Source organism: Eschscholzia californica, unplaced genomic scaffold (genome assembly GCF_041429995.1).
Source record: "Eschscholzia californica isolate CP2 unplaced genomic scaffold, dmEscCali1.0.p SCAF_5, whole genome shotgun sequence".
NCBI classification, from domain to species: domain Eukaryota; kingdom Viridiplantae; phylum Streptophyta; class Magnoliopsida; order Ranunculales; family Papaveraceae; genus Eschscholzia; species Eschscholzia californica.
The window spans coordinates 13,178,113-13,196,700 of record NW_028238472.1 but is presented as its reverse complement, the minus strand read 5'-3'; the positions used below and the strand labels follow the sequence as shown (position 1 = coordinate 13,196,700).

The 18,588-nt window shown below is 38.9% G+C and overlaps 1 pseudogene; it reads left to right on the top strand.

Moving 5' to 3' along the window:
- The first annotated feature begins 5,309 nt into the window (after positions 1-5,309).
- Positions 5,310-15,716, top strand: LOC147537212 (plasma membrane ATPase 2-like; annotated as a pseudogene).
- The last annotated feature ends 2,872 nt before the right edge of the window (positions 15,717-18,588 follow it).

The following is an 18,588-nucleotide window of genomic DNA, read 5'->3' as shown; positions in this document are numbered from 1 at the left end:
ATCAAACTCGAGATAGACACCGCCCATTGGCCTTCCTGGTCGGAATTATTCAAAATCCATTGCAAAGCTTACCAGGTTTATGATCACCTCTTACCTCATTCAACATCCACCGACGAGGCCTGGGAGAGACTCGACTCCATTGTTCTTCAATGGATGTATGGCACGATATCTCAAGACCTCGTTCACACCATTATCGAACCAGGAAAGAATAAAACAACCCACCAAGCATGGACTACTCTCGAAAATCTTTTTCAAGATAACAAGAGTGCTCGTGCTATTCATCTCCGCCACCGTTTTACAAACACCCGTCTTGAAAACTTTCAAACCATGTCAGCCTACTGTCAACAACTCAAGACTTTGGCTGACCAATTGGCTAGTGTCGGCCACCCGGTCAATAATGATGATCTTGTGTTGCAACTCATCGCTGGGCTCACTGAACAGTACGAAAGCATCGGCACCATTATTCAAGGACAAGAGCCGTTACCTCAGTTTTACAAGGCTCGTTCAAAACTTTGCATGATCGAATCTCAAAAGGCAGAACAAGCCCTACATGCCTCACAGAAAGCCGGTACAGCTTTGAACACCACCACCCGACCCACCTTCTCTCAATCTCCAACAGACCCTATGTACGATCGAAGCCGGGGCCGTGGACGTTCACGTGGACGTGGGCGAGGCAGACAATCATGGGGTCGCGGACGAGGCCAAGGTGGCTACAACTACTGGGCTGCTCCTTACCCTTCATTCTGGCCTCCTAGCCCTTACGGCCCATGGCCTGGTCAGCCTCAACAGCAGGCCCATCAACAGCAGATGTCTCCTTCATCATGGGGCACACCTCCCTGCCCTTACCCAACGTCCACTAATCGACATACCAGCAGCAACAGTGGAGCCGGCCTCCTCGGGTCCAAACCGTCACAATCGTATCATACGGCTTACACTCCGACAGATATTGATCAAGCTCTACATGCTATGTCGCTCAACAACACGCAAGAGCCAACCGGGTACATGGATACAGGCGCCACAGGTAATATGTCTAATACCTCTGTTAACTTCGATTCTTTTTCTAATAATAGTATGGGACAACAAATAATCGTTGGTGATGGCTCAACCATCCCGGTACTTGGACATGGTAACCAAACCCTATCCCCACCCTTCCCACCACTTGTGCTCAAAAATGTACTTTATGCACCTAAATTGATTAAAAACTTAATCTCAGTTCGTAGATTCACCACCGACAACTCTGTCTCTGTCGAATTTGACCCGTTTGGTTTTCTTGTGAAGGACTACCAGAGCCGGATCCCTATCCTCCGATGCAACAGCAGCGGTGATCTTTATCCACTTGTGCTCGGGCCCGGAACCACCACCTTTCCCTCCACCTTTGCTGCTATCTCCTCCTCTCTATGGCACCAACGTCTTGGACACCCTGGGCGTGCACCGTTACAATCTTTAAAGTCTAATCATTTCGTCAACTTTTCCAATTTCAATAATAATATTTGTCAATCTTGTGTACTTGGCAAAAGTATTAGACTACCCTTTGCTAGCTCTACTACTCGTATTTTTAATCCGTTTGATTTAATTCATAGTGATTTATGGACTTCTCCCATTTTGAGTTCTAATGGACATCGATATTATATTCTTTTGCTTGATGATGTTACTAATTTTTTGTGGACTTACCCATTATCAAATAAGTCCCAAGTTTATACCACCTTTTGTCACTTTCACAAGCAAATAACAACTCAATTTGAGCGACCCATAAAAACATTTCAATGTGACAACGGCACCGAATACATAAATTCTTCTTTCATCACCTTCTTCTCCTCCCATGGTATCCTCTTTCGACGGTCATGTCCTCACACGTCATCTCAAAACGGCAAAGCGGAACGCATGATTCGTACGATCAATAACATGATCCGCACGATTCTCACTCATGCATCTCTACCTAATACATTTTGGCACCATGCTCTTGAAACCGTCACTTATCTTCTCAATATCCTACCGGTCAAACACCTACAAAATAGAACACCCACAGAAATCCTATATCACCGCACACCCTCTTATGACCATCTCCGAGTCTTCGGTTGCCTCTGCTACCCGTTGACTCCCAACACTACCATCCACAAACTCGACCCACGGTCCACCCCGTGTGTCTTCTTAGGTTACCCATCCACCCACCGTGGCTACAAATGCTTCAACCTTAAAACCAAACAAATTATCATATCCCGGCATGTTGCTTTCGACGAGACCACCTTCCCATTTGCCAACACCATCCAACCACCACCGAACTATGATTTTTTATCTGAGTTCCCACCCGTCCTTTGGCCCCATGTCGACTCATTATCCCACACTCCACCGACCCTCACTGATCATCCAAACCCCTCGGCCCAATCTGCCACACCTAACCCCTCGGCCCACACTCACCCAACACCTTCCTCATCCACTGAAGCCCACAACTCACCACCACAATCACCTTCTTCGGCCCAAACCACCCAGCCCATCCCTACGGCCCAGCACCATACCAGGATCACTCCAACCCAACCCACCACGGTTCAAACCCAACCACCCACCCGCACCATGCGCACTCGCGCCATGGATGGCATCACCAAACCTCAAGCTCGACTAAATCTACATGTTTCCACCACCGTCCCCCTACCCAAAAACCCGTTCGAGGCCTTGTCCATACCGGAATGGCATAACGCCATGACTGACGAATACCATGCTCTTATTAAGAACGAGACATGGGAATTAACACCGAGGTTACCAAACATGAATGTCATCAGAAGCATGTGGCTATTTAAACACAAGTTCAAATCAGATGGGTCTTTGGAACGTTATAAGGCGAGGTTAGTTTGTGATGGCCGCCTACAACAGGTTGGTATTGACTGTGGCGAGACGTTCAGTCCGGTTGTTAAGCCGGCCACTATACGTACGGTGCTTTCTATTGCCTTATCTCAGTCTTGGCAAATACACCAGTTGGACGTTACTAATGCCTTCCTTCACGGCCACTTACACGAGACTGTATATATGTATCAGCCTATGGGATTTCGTAACACAGACTTTCCTGATCATGTCTGCCGACTCAAGAAGTCTTTATATGGGTTGAAACAGGCACCCCGGGCGTGGTACCAACGGTTTACAGATTTTGTTCTCACTTTGGGCTTTGTGCAGAGTAAGTGTGATGCTTCCTTATTTACTTTTCACCAGGGATCTCAGGTAGCTTATTTGTTACTCTATGTCGATGATATTGTTCTTGTCACATCATCCGACACTCTACGGACCACTCTTATGTCCCACCTGTCTGCCGAATTTGCTATGAAAGACCTCGGCCCACTTAGCTTCTTCCTCGGTATTTCAGTCAAGCCGCAAAATGATTTTGAAACTAGACAAACATCTTATATGGGAGGAAAAACAAAGGCCAACGCTTTGGAGAAATCAAAATAGTTTCGGGGGTGTGAAGACTTTGTCAAAAACTGGTCAACTAAAGTTGACCAGTATATTTTCTAATTGTTAGGGGGAAAGCAAATTTTTTTGATCATTTCTTCTCCATTTCAGTAAGGGTTGCCGGAATCTGACCACCACCATCTTCACCAAAATCCGGCCACCACCATCATCACAAAAATCCAAATGTTTTAGAGTATGAATATGTGCTCCTTTACCATTTTCAATAAAGTCAGATGTCAACACAAAATAATCATGGGGTTTCATCAAATCTTCCTGTTGTTGTCGTTCGCATTGGTGGTGGTTGGGTGTTAGTAAAGAGACTAGGGTTTTGTAGTTTTGATCTCCTAAGGTGTGAAATAGCAAAGTCATGATCTTTATGAATTATGGAATCCCATCGTTTACAGACTGAACTCAAGCGAATAAGTGATTTAACTCGTAATCTAATCAGTATCTCACATATTACTGCTTCTTTATCAAGACCTAGAAAACCACCATTATCATTACTACTAGTAGTACAGAAGCTATTACTATAAATAGGAAGGTTTGAATTAATTTTACTTATGTTCTTCTTCTTCTTCAATTTGTTGTTGATAATGGTGCTAAGACAAACTCTGCAAGGAAATAGAAGAATAAATTTGACAGGAACAGATTTTTGGGTGTTCATGTTTTCATCATTCACCCTAAACTCTCTCTCTAACAGTTTCAGATTTCGTGGGTCAGAAACAGAGTTAGGGTTTGTATTCGAAGGTCTAAAAGATAGAGGAGCAGAGATAGAGAGACAAACTAAAAGAGAGAGAGAGTGGGGTGAGGAGGAAGAACATGGTGGTGGTTGTGGCGGAGATGGTGGCCGGAGATGGTGGTCGGAAATGGTGGTCGGAGTTGAAGATGATGAAGAAGAAGAACAAGAAGAAACAATGTTTGATTTCCCCTTATTCCCTGAAAAATTTCTAGGACTGAAAACCAAGATGCCATCGATGCTTCCTGATGCAGGCGCATCTAAGACGGCCCCACAAGGCCTCACGGTCATGGCCTAGTCGGCCAAAGATTAGCAGTTTAGTAAGAGTCCTAATTTAAGTATGATTCATAACGAATCTAGGTTTAGGAAGTTTCTTTATTTTAGTATCTCTATTATTTGGGAAAGTCTAGTTTGTGTCTATCTAGGAAAGTTTTGTAGTCTATAAAAAGAGGTCCAGTCTATTATTGACATTCATATTGAATAGAAAAACCGTTGAAGTTAATTAAGTTTTAGTTTATTTATCGTTTTCTTTACAGTTCTTCGTTTATCTTATTGTTCTTATTTTAATTCCGCTGCGTCTACATCAAGTGGTATTCAGAGCCATCAAAATTCTGGAATTTTTTTTCTCAAAAAAAAAAAAAAAATATCTATGGATACATCTCCTCTTGAATGTTGCAAAAATTTTCCACGTTTATGTTGGGATCCAATTAGAGATACAATTCAATTTTATATGGATTGGAAGGATGAAAAAAAAATTCATCAAATTTATAAAATTCCACTCTTCGAAGGTCAATTCCATATAAATTTCTGGATTCAACGCATGGAAGATTAGTTCAGAAATCAAGAAGTTCATGACAATGATAAAGTTTTTTTGGTTGAACAACATATGTCTGAAAGAATTTATGAACAATTCAATGCAATGCAATGGAGACTCATTGACGAAGGAAAACAAATCATAGACGATTGGACGACGTTGAAAAGCATCCTCAGGTATGGTTTTCTTCCTCTCGATGAATATTTGTCATGTGTCGAAACAAAAATTGAATCTGGAAGACAGTTCTCCGAAGTTACTTCAATCACTAAGATTGATAATATTGAAGGAGGGGTTCTTGATAAAAAAAATCATAGTTTTTCAATAATGGAGGAAGAAAATTTTGATGAGACGGATAAGGAAGAAGAGATCCAATTGGATAACACAATCTCCGACAATTTATTTGATCCGTATATAATTCCGGGAGAAGAATTAGTTGTTTCGAATCATAAATTTTTTCCGAATCAGTTATGTCCCACATCACCTATTTCTCTCTCAAATACGATGGTAGAACTTAAACCGGGTTGGTTTAAAGGTTATAGTCGTCTCTGGGCTACTCATGGAGGTTTAGGTGATTATGAGGAAGTTATTCATACTTCTAAGAAAGTTTTTGAAATTGATCCTAATAATGAAATCCAAAAAGCGGGATTAGTTGATGCCCAGTCTTCTTTTTCTGCACTCTCTCATCATCGTATTCGTAGTGGGAGTAGTTTGATCAAGGTAGGTATTCAAGAACCTGTTATGGTTCTTAGGGTTGATAAAGAAAAAGGTTATATCGATTTTAGTAAGAAAAGAGTTGCGGAAGAAGGTATTCAGACTTGTGAGGAAAGGTATGCTAAGAGCAACCTTGTTCGCTCTATTATGCGTCATGTTGTCGAGACTCTATCACTCGATCTAGAGGATCTCTACATCCATATAGGTTGGCCTTTGTATCACAAATATGGGCATGCTTTTGAGACATTAAAACTAATTGTGGCAGATCCTGGTTGTATTCTGGATAGGCTTACCCGTGAAGTTAAAGAAGTTGATCTTGATGGGCAAGAGATGACTATAGTGCTACCTTCTTTGACACCAGATGAAAGATTCTCTTATAAAAGACATAGGGAGGAGAATGACTCCACAACCAACGAAAATTCATGAAGATATTGTAATGAAACGTTTCCAGTGTGATGGGGTTCTTCACATTCAGGAAGCTATGAGAAAAGATGACGCCGCTAGTAATGCTGATTATTCTGTAAAAATTAAACTGGTGGCACCTCCACTCTATGTTTTAACCACCCAGACTCTTGACAAGGACCAGGGAATAACTGTTCATAACAATGAAATCAAAGCTTACACTGAAGCAATTGATAGTCACACGGGAAAACTTGTTGTGAAGGAGGCAGCAAGAGTTGTGAGCGAACGTGATAATCAATTGCTTTCTGAGCACATGGCGAAACTTTGTAATGATAATGATGATGTAGAAACTGATCTACAGAAAAGGGACGGAAGGTTATCGAATGAAGGAATGGAGAATATGGGTCACGAAGCCGAGAAATACAAGTCAGAAGACGAAGAACACATGAAGAAAGTGAAATCAAAGAATGCTCTTTGGAATTATACTTATAACACGAGGAATACAATTACGGATGAGAAGATTGATGTTAAACTCGGAGCAGATGATAAGAAAAAAATTGAAGATGTCAATGAAGAAGCAATTCAGTGGTTGGATAGTAATTGGTTAACGGAAGCCGATGAATTTGATGATACGATGAAGGAGATTTATTTAGAAAACGATATCTGGCGAGGGCTTATTAAAAACTATGTGGTAGGAATCCTTAGTGAATACCAAATCGACCCTAAGCTTCCATACACGGATTTGTCAACTTTAGTTTGTCGATAGTATGATATATTACCTCGGGGATTTCATAAGTTGACGTATTATGATGAAATTATATTCTATAAACTTCATGAAGATGAACGTGGGACGACCGTTTTTGAGTGGCATATCGATGCTACATGTTTCAACATCGTTAACTTTTTGGGAATTGGTTATGCTTCCAATTTGGCCCTTGACGAGGAATCCTGTAAATTAGCTACAATTGCTCTTACTTCAGATTTGCTCGTATTACTTACCACTTTCTTGAAACGTATTAAGTGGTTGAGTCTACCGTGGGAAGATGGCAAGATGAATGTTGTTTATTCACCAAAACTAATTGTGCGACACTCATTGCAATATGAGACTAAGGTTGGTGGTTTCTTGCAAATATGTATCATTCGCATTCTTTGCAAAATTCGTTCGAAGTGGGAATTACGGATCGCCATGACAGAGTTCATCGTATGCGGCTGCGTCAACTTGTTTTCTTCGTCGAATCGGTTCGGGACGAACCTTCTGGGGAACGGGGAGCTGATGCATGTGAATCTAAGACGGCCCCACAAGGCCTCACGGTCATGGCCTAGTCGGCCAAAGATTAGCAGTTTAGTAAGAGTCCTAATTTAAGTATGATTCATAATGAATCTAGGTTTAGGAAGTTTCTTTATTTTAGTATCTCTGTTATTTGGGAAAGTCTAGTTTGTGTCTATCTAGGAAAGTTTAGTAGTCTATAAAAAGAGGTCCAGTCTATTATTGACATTCAGATTGAAGAGAAAAACCATTGAAGTTAATTAAGTTTTAGTTTATTTATCGTTTTCTTTACAGTTCTTCTTTTATTTTATTGTTCTTGTTTTAATTCCGCTGCGTCTACATCACTTCCATTGTTAATATGTTAGGTGATCCGAAAGAAGCTCGCGCAGGTATTCATGAAGTTCATTTCTTACCCTTTAATCCTTTCAAAAACCGAACTGCCATTACTTACTACGATGGTGAAGGAAACTGGTTTAGCGCTAGCAAGGGTGCAACCGAACAGATCATTGAGCTATGTGACCTAAAAGGAGAAGTAAAGAAGAGAGCCCACACAGTCATTGACAAATCCGCTGAGAGAAATCTTCGATCATTAGGTGTAGCAAGACAAACAGTCCCAGAGAAGAACAAAGAAAGTCCGAGAGCTCCATGGGAGTTTTTAGGTCTTCTGCCTCTGTTTGATCCACCAAGGCATGACAATGCTGAAACCATTCGTCGTGCTCTTCATCTTGGAGTTAATGTCATGATGATAACTGGTGATCAACTTGCCATTGGTAAAGAAACTAATCGTCGGCTTGGTATGGGAACTAATATGTACGCATCTACTTCCCTTCTTGGTCAATCTAAAGATGAATTAATTGCTTCAATTCCCATTGATGAACTTAACGAAAAAGCTGATGGGTTTGTTGGAGTTTTCCCTGAACATAAATATGAAATTGTGAAGAAATTGCAGGAGAAGAAACATATTTGTGGTATGACCGGAGATGGTGTGAATGATGCTCCTGCTCTAAAAAAAGCTGATATTGGAATTGCAGTTGCAGATGCAACAGATGCAGCTAGAGGAGCTTAGAACATTGTCTTAACAGAGCCTGGTCTAAGTGTGATCATAAGTGCAGTCTTAACAAGTAGAGCAATCTTCCAGAGGATGAAGAACTATACAATATATGCAGCTTCTATCACTATTAGATTGTTTTGGGTTTCATGTTGATTGTTTTGATTTGGAAGTTCGATTTCTCACCTTTCGTGGTTTTGATTATTGCAATTCTTAATGACAGAACTATCATGACTATTTCCAAGGATAGAATTGTTCCATCTCCTATGCCAGATTCATGGAAACTCAAGGAGATCTTCGCTACCGATGTTGTCCTTGGTACATACCTTGCCGTTATGATTGTCGTCTTCTTTTGGGTTACGGTCGAGACTGATTTCTTTACTGTAAGCAACTTTACTTAACTACCCATTTCCAAATTTCATCCAAACAAACCAAATAGTTACTACACTAGTAACCTAAGGAAGTAGGGTCCCCTCTCAGGCTTGGTTCGACCAAACCCAGGTCCATAACGGGGCCCATCCGTGCGGCCTAACCACTTACTTTGGGCTCACAAGTTACTTGCAAGCCCAACTACTTAGCTTATAATGAACAACCGAAGTTTGTTTCTGTTGAAATATTCGATTGAAAATATTGAGGATTTTGAAATATTTGATTGAAGATATTTCAAGGCATTATCTTCTGGCTTAGCTAATTGCCAACCATTCTTTCCAATACATTGATTATTCTTTCCTTACTTAGTATCTTACCATTCTTTCCAATACATTGATTATTCTTTCCTTACTTAGTATCTTGTATAGGCTATATATTTTCTGGTATGTAGACATGTTGGATATACAAAAAAGAAATAAAAAAGTTCTTCAATTCATCTTTCATTTCTCTGGTTATCATTCTCAATATGGTATCCGAGCAGTGTTTGTGATTCAAAAAAAAAAAAACCTGTTGTGCTCATCATCTACCGAAACAAAAATGTCTGAAGAAGATACCAAAAATCTGGCCATCCAGATTGTCAATCTCCTTAAAAATGGAGTTCAAACCCAAACCCAGAACACAAAATCAAATCCTTCTGATAGTCTAATGATTAGTCTCAATCTCACAAGCCAAAACTACCCTTTATGGGCTCGAATGATACGAGTAGCCATAGGGGGGAAATCAAAAGCGTTGTTAAATCATCTCACCCAAAATCCACCAGAACCCGTTGATGAACAGTGGGAACAAGATGATTTGATCGTTTTTTCCTGGCTCATCCAAAGTATTGAACCAACCCTCGCTTGCAACTTGACGGAGTTTCCCACAGCAAAAACACTATGGGACGCTCTTTCAGTTACGTATAGTAGTGGCAAAGACAAACTTCAAACTTTCGATCTCCATGTTAAAGCAAACGAGCTCAAGCAAAATGGTGTACCTTTGGAAGAATTCTGGATAGTTATGCAGGGTATCTGGGGAGAAATAGAACGCCGAGACCCGAACCCGATGAAGTGTTCTACCGACATCGCCACTTACAATAAAATCAGGTCTGAAAACAAACTCTTTCAATTCCTTAATGCTCTTGACCGAAAGTATGATTCCCTTAAAAGGGAGATCCTCCGGTGGGATCCCTTGCCGTCCGCCGAAGCCGCTTACGCTGATGTCCGAAAGGAAAGCGCACATCAAAGCATCTTCGGGAACATACAATAAGGGGTGGGATCGGGTCTAAACTCAACAAGTGATCCCGATGGGTTAGGGCTCGTTTCTAGAGGCCGTCGGTCAGACCAGTAACTCAATCTGTCATCATCCCGGGTTGATAAAAACAAGTTAAGATGCGACCACTGTGGCATGGCCAAACATACGAAAGAACAGTGTTTCAAACTAGTGGGATACCCAGAATGGTGGGCTGACGGACACAAAAAGGGCAAGGCCGCTGCCGCCGTGGGCAATCAAAAAACCAGCGGAAGTCGAGAAAAAGGAAATCTTGGAGGCTCATGTTGTTTTGCGGCTGTGAAAGAAGAACCAGGAGATGGTATCACAGGTATTGGGTTTGAGGATTACACCTCAAACTCTTCACTCTCTCAACCTACATTCTTTAAACCCAATAACTCAAAAATGAAAGTACTGAACCCTCTATTTTTTAGTCCAAAAATCCTTGATTTATTAAATGAATTGCAAGGTTCAGAGGTTACAGACAATACCTCTCACATTTCTAACTTGGATAAAAAGGAGTCAAAAAATTCTTTTAATATTGGGAAAGTTAATATGGCAACAAAAAATGGAAAAAATAAACTCATGGATATTTGATTGTGGTGCTACCGATACAATGACCTACGAAATATCTGACATGTGCTCAATATCAAAACCACAAAGATCCAAAATTCATACTGCAAATAGAGAAAGTCTTGAAGTAAAAGGAGGAGGGACTATTCAAGTTTCACCAAACATGAAACTATCAAATTGCCTCTATGTTTCATCCTTATCTCATAAATTGCTATCGATAAGTCATGTTACAAAAGAGCTCAATTGTGTTGTGTTAATGCATCCTACCTTCAGTATCTTACAGGACATTAGGACGGGAACGATCATTGGGCGTGATACTGAGCGGCAAGGACTATACTATGTGGATGAAGTGACTCGACAAGGTACTGTGATGCTAGCTCATGGATCTACAGATAGGGAAGCTTGGTTATGGCACCGAAGATTGGGACACTCATCCAGTGGGTACTTGCATCGTTTATTTCCTGAATTATTTCCAATAAATAAAGTCTTGAATTGTGAGACATGTTTTTTGGCTAAGAGTCATAGACACACTTTCAAATCAAATGACACTAAAGTTGATTCTCCTTTTTTATTAATTCATTCGGATGTGTGGGGGCCAGCAAAACTTGTGGGGCGGCAAAATTTCTGTTACTTCGTAACATTCATTGATGACTGCACCCGCATGACTTGGATTTATCTTTTGAAAAATAAATCAGAAGTTTTCTCAAAATTCACATTTTTCTATGCCATGGTTAAAACCCAATTCAAGAAAGATATCCATATTCTTAGGTCCGATAATGGGGGGGAATTTGTAAATACTTCCATGAAACAGTTTTGTCAGGAAAAAGGAATAATTCATCAAACCTCATGCGCCCATACCCCCGAACAAAACGGGGTATCTGAAAGAAAAAATCGCTTCCTTTTAGAAATAACCCGGGCACTCATGATTGAATCCCAAGTTCCGAAATCTTTTTGACCTGAAGCTCTTGTCACAACAACCTATCTTATGAACCGTCTTCCAACGAGAGCTCTTGACTTAAAAACCCCTCTTCAAACCCTCTCTAAATTCCACAAACCCCCATCTATCCTTACTCTTGAACCTCGTGTCTTTGGTTGTTCTGTGTTTGTTCACTTACCAAAAACAGATCGTTCCAAACTCGATGCATGTGCTGAGAAATGTGTATTTGTCGGTTATGGAGTCAATCAACATGGTTATCGATGTTACAACCCGAACACACGTCATATGTACACCACAATGAACTGTGACTTTCTCGAAACCGAATACTTCTATAATACCCAACACACTGGTCAGGGGGATAAGGCGAACAATGACACATTGAGTTGGATAAAATGGATGCCATCCTCAGAAGAAATTAATCACGAAGCACAAACCTTGTCACAACCCACGTCACAATCCACTAGTCTTGAAGACAGTACCACTAACAATGACTCTCCCAACCTGGCGTCAGAGGTAAGTAATTCTCAAACTCAAGAGTATGTTGATTCTTCCACTAACTGTGAAAATCATGAGACAGTTGAAACTTCTGATTTACCTAACCAAGAGGCAGAACAGGACTCATCACAGGTTAAACAAACCAGTTACGTTCTACCCCCAAGATCCAACAGAGGTGTCCCTCCAAAAAGATACTCTCCCGAGAAAGAAGCTCGAAGTTCTCGATATCCAATGGGAAACGTGGCAGCTGGAAACTTATCTCCAGAAGCCCAAGCTTTTGCCACATCTCTATGCTCTGAGGAAATTCCAACTACAGTTGAACAAGCTCTTGAGTCTAAGAACTGTAGATAGGCAATGGAAGTTGAAATGGATGCATTAAATAAAAATAACACATGGGAGAAATGTACCCTTCCTCCTGGAAAAAAACCAGTAGGATGTCGTTGGGTCTTCACTATAAAGTACAAGCCAGATGGAACTATTGAAAGATACAAAGCCCGGCTTGTAGCAAAAGGGTACACTCAAACATACGGAATTGATTATTCCGAGACATTTTTTCCCGTGGCCAAAATCGACACAATTAGGGTTCTATTCTCTATAGCTGCAAATAAAGATTGGCCTCTCCTCAAACTTGACGTAAAAAATGCCTTCTTGCATGGAGAACTCAAAGAAGAAGTCTATATGGAAGCCCCTCCTAGATTCATTGAAAATTCCAATCCTGGAGAAGTGTGTCGCTTGAAGAAATCTTTGTACGGATTAAAACAGTCTCCTCGTGCCTGGTTTGGCCGGTTTTCTTTAGCCATGAAAAAATATGGCTTCAAACAGAGTAACTCAGATCATACTCTGTTCCTTAAACGAAGGAATGAACTCGTTACATGCCTAATTATTTATGTTGATGATATGATAATCACAGGTAATGATGAAGAAGAGACGACAAGGTTAAAAATAAACCTATTCAAAGAATTCAAAACGAAGGATCTAGGAAGACTTAAATACTTCCTTGGAATTGAAGTCCTAAGGTCAAGACAAGGGATTTTCATCTGCCAAAAGAAATACGTCCTTGACTTGTTGGCAGAAACAGGGATGATTGATTGCAAACCTGTGGATACTCCTACGATGGTGAACCAGAAGCTCGATATGGAGGAGAATGCTAACCTAGCTGACAAGGGAGAATATCAACGAATAGTGAGGAAATTAATCTATCTCTCACATACTCGGCCTGACATTGCTTACGCAGTGGGAGTTGTGAGCCAATTCATGCATCAACCTCAAGTTACTCATATAGAAGCCGTATGGAGAATTATCAGATACCTCTAGGGGTGTTCGTTGGTTCGGTATCCGGTATTTTGGTGTCATCCGTTACCAAACCACTCATGGTTTGGTTAGTGATTTTTTAAACCGTTACCAAACCGCTCGTGGTTTGGTTCGGTTACTAACCAAACCATCATAAGTGGTTTGGATACTACTGGATACCAAACCATCTATAAAAACAATTTGTTCTCCATAAAAATCGGTGAATCGAGTTACTTTCTGCATACATTGACGTATAAAATGAAGGCAACGCTCCTTAAAAACTTGTAGAAACGATCAAAGTAACATAATACGCCGAAAAACATTTGAACCATTAATGACATGTGCAGCATCTACCGAAATATTTTATAGTAACTAGTAACATTAATATTAGTAATACATGAATCGTTTTAATCTAATTCTAGATAGTGACATTATATTGTAGTAGTATTGTTGTTTTGTATGTGTAATAGTTATTCTTGTTTCTGGCAAGAACTTGATCAAAGATGTGTATTTGTATGAAATTATAGAGATATGATAGATATATTTTAGAAAAAATTATGTAAATATATAATACAATTATGTATAATAATTGAACTTGACTGGTTCGGTTTGGTTTTAATGGTTCCTAAAAATTACATCCACTTACCAAACCAAACCAGTTGGTTTTTGGAAATCTACAACCGTACCAAACCACTCATTGTTTGGTTTGGTTTGAAAACCGACTGGACCGGTTTGGATTGGTTTGGTTTGATTGGTTCGGTCTATTTCTGCACACCCCTAGATACCTCAAAGGGACACCTGGTCATGGAGTTCTGTTCAAGACAAATGGACACCTTGAAACCCAAGTGTATACAGATGCAGACTGGGCTGGAGATAAAGGAAATCGGAGGTCAACATCTGGTTACTTTACCCTCATTGGTGGAAATCTTGTCACTTGGAGAAGCAAGAAACAAAAGGTGGTGGCTCTTTCAAGTGCCGAAGCAGAGTTTCGAGGAATAACACGTGGTCTAGTAGAGATTCTATGGGTACGGAAACTCTTGACAGAGATCGGGTATCCTCCATCCCAATCTAGTAAAATTTTGTGCGATAACAAGGCAGCTATCCAAATTTCAGAGAATCAAGTCCAGCATGATCGCACAAAACACATTGAGGTAGACCGACACTTCATCAAAGAAAAACTTGAAACAGGGATAATTGAACTTCCGTTTGTTCGCTCAGAAGATCAACTCGCAGACATACTAACAAAGGCGGTCAGCGGAAAAATTTTCGATCACTTTCTTGGCAAGTTGAGTATTGAAAATCCCACTACTCAACTTGAGGGGGAATGTTGAAATATTCGATTGAAAATATTGAGGATTTTGAAATATTTGATTGAAGATATTTCAAGGCATTATCTTCTGGCTTAGCTAATTGCCAACCATTCTTTCCAATACATTGATTATTCTTTCCTTACTTAGTATCTTACCATTCTTTCCAATACATTGATTATTCTTTCCTTACTTAGTATCTTGTATAGGCTATATATTTTCTGGTATGTAGACATGTTGGATATACAAAAAAGAAATAAAAAAGTTCTTCAATTCATCACTCATTCCTCTTTCTTCAATTCATCTTTCATTTCTCTGGTTATCATTCTCAATAGTTTCAAACTTGTGTGCAGAAAACTTTTGGGGTACATTCAATCAATGATAATAAAGAAGAACTAACAATGGCTCTATACTTACAAGAGAGTATAGTAAGTCAAGCTCTTATTTCCGTTACCCGGTCGAGAAGGTGGTCCTTTATCGAACGACCTGTTTTTTTACTCATGGCTGCCTTCTTAGTTTCTCAATTGATTCCTTCGCTGATCGCCGCCTACGCCAATTGGGAATTTGCAAGGGTTTGAGGAATTGGATGGGGATGGGTAGCTGTTATTTGGATTTACAGCATTGTCTTCTACTTCCCTCTTGACACTCTTAAGCTCATTATCCGTTACGCATTAAGTGGCAAAGCCTGGGACAACCTACTTCAAAACAGGGTATATAACTCTATTTCTCTCTCGTCGAATATACATTGTCTTCTACTTTGATTGTGTTATCGTGTCGAATATACATTGTGAGTACTTTAGTAATTTGCTCATCGTCAAACCCGAATCTAATTTAGTTTGTGGGTTGAATGTAATACGAGACATCTTTCACCAACAACAATGATTATGGGAGGGGAGAAAGAGAAGCCCAATGGGCTTTGGCCCAAAGAACACTTCCTGGTTTACAAGCACCAAATAGAAAAGCTCTTTTCCAGGATAAGAGCATCTCCAATGCAAGACTCAATCTTAAAATCCTAAGTGCCACCTAGGACTTTGGAGTTTTTTTTTGAGAAAAAACCTCTCCAATGGCCTCTCTAATGCAAAACTCAATTGAGATCTTAAGATGATCTGGAAGCATTAAGTTTTAAGAACATCTCCAATGCAACACTCAATCTTCGAAACTCTGAGTGCCACATATGATTTTTAGAGTTTTTTTCTAAAAATTCTCTCTAATGCAACACTCTATTTGAATCTCTAAGATGATGTATCGATGGTGGAATAGAGATATCTCAAGAGGACGCTCTAATTCTTGAGTGTCGTTCTGAGATATCTCTAAAAATTCTCTCTAATGCAACACTCTATTTGAATCTCTAAGATGATGTATCGATGGTGGAATAGAGATATCTCAAGAGGACGCTCTAATTCTTGAGTGTCGTTCTGAGATATCTCTAATTGTCCAACTCATCAATATTTAATTTTCAACCAATAGAAATCGATTCTTCTATATTTCCTAAATAACTAATTATTTATATACAAAAATAACTATGCCACGTAAGTAAATAAGATAAGTTTAGAGTTTTGCATTGGAGACATAAAAAAAATTGAGGATATCTATTTTCGCCACCTGGGAGTGAGAATCTGAATTGGAACTTGACACATAAGATGAATAGGGAGTTTTTTGAATTTTGCATTGGAGATGCTCTAAGATGTCTCAACTAGAAACTCTATTTTTGAGATCTCTTTTGAGGGTCGTAAGTGTCCTAGTCATCAAATTTAATTTTTGGACCAATAGAAAGTCTTTCTTTCTCAACCACTTTTTCCTATTAAATGTATGTGTGACATGTGTATCTATTAGAGTTTTTTAGAGTGTTGCATTGGAGAAGGACTTGAATTAGAGATACTCAAGTTACCTACATTGGCACAGGGCTTATAGACCACAATGCGGAATCCAGATTTATTGAAGCAATTGGCATCACAGCTAGAGCAAGAAACAACGAAGAGAGTGAAGCGTTAGCTATACTTAAAGGACTACAATGGGCAGAAGAACATAATCATAGATACATCATCATAGAAAGCGATAACATCAACCTCATCAAGCATATTCAAGATCGTCGACATTCCATACAATGGCAATCTAAAGTCTACATGGAAAAAATTCGAGAAGTCAAAGGAAGACTAGAGCATGCTCTCTTTAGCCACACTAAAAGACAGAAGAACGAGCAAGCCGACAAATTGGCTAAATGGGCAAGAAAGAAAAACAGATCCAAGATCTGGAGGAATGTCCCTTCTTTTTTAATTTCTAAGTACTGTAATAGTTTTCTTATTTAATTATATGGAAATTTCAACATAAAAAAAAAAAAACTAAGTAACCTCTTCTTCAACAAAAAAAAAAAAAAGGAACCTCTTGATATGTCTTGATTCATTATGGCCAATCATGGTCGGACATCTTCATTCTATAATAAATATATTAAAATGATGACTATAATCTTGATATTCAATCTTCCATATCAATTTACAAATTTGTTAAACTGTTAACATATAAAAGTAAGTAATATTTTTCTATGTGTATTAACTAAAATGACATCATTAATGTTGACTTTCTCAATACATATTGGGTACAAAAATAATTAGTTTTTCTATTGTGTGAGTAAAAAGGAAATATGAAAATTAATTCTTACTTTCCCATATCAATAGGCATTTAAGTAAAAAAGCAGGGAAAATTCAAAATTGAATTACTACCATAACCATAATCAACTAGAGTTTTTTTTTTTTTTTTTTTGTTGAAGATAATCAACTAGAGTTACCAAACCCCTAAATCCAAACTGCCACATCAATGTTTGCTGCCACACGGAATAATTTGATTTTCTTGTGAGTCATCCACTACCTGGCATCTTTTTGATGTTTTATTACCGTATAAGAAATTAACTTTCGACCCTTGGGACAATAGCAACTTAGAAACAAATGTGAGTAATATACACCTACTTTAAATATGGGTATATATATATACTGTTCATCTTTTAGTTAGAGTAGACTTAGTAGTTGGGCAAGAACAACACCAGAGGTTGACCACCATTAAGTGAGCTAAAATAAATACTAAAATCATTCACCAAATTAAAAAAAGCAAAATAATCACAACTTAGAGTATTCTAGATTTTGAAATGAATTCTCAAATGAATGACAGAAGTACGAAAAATTAAGTCGTAATTAGATGTGGAGACCGTACAATGTTAGTTTATTTCTACAACTGTACACATATGCTTGTGATTGGTGGTTTACATTTATATCAAAGTATATCATTAAGTAAACTCAGATTTAAATTCTCGCTTTCTCTTATAATGAACGTTATCGTCTCGTCGCGTGCACAAAACCCTAATTTTTCGAGAATAGAGAAGAATAAGTTGTTGACCTAATTTAAACTTAAGTATCAATAATTTATAATACTCTCACCTATTCTAGGCAACCAGTAAAGGTACGTAACTAATGCGAATAAACCTGAAATATTAGGTTTGACATTCATATGGAAAATTAGCATCTTACAATCCTAAACATATACCTAAATAGAAGAGTAATAGGACAGTAGAGGAATTCTCAAGTATATACAGATGTTGTCATATTGTATTAAACAAGATTACGAAAATAAAATACTTACGATGATAACGTCCAAATCTTATATATATATATATATATATATATATAAATTTAAGTGTCGAAAAGATCAATGCAAAAAACTTGAGCCACAATTAAGATGTAAATTATGCGATGATACAAGATATCCAGAATCGAATCAATGAGTTTGTTACGTGTAGTTGTATATAAATTTTAAATAAAGAAAATCAAGATTCAAATATATGTCCTCTAGTACAATTAATGTTAGCATCATACGATTCAGCACACACCCTAAATCTCTCTAAAAAAAAAAAG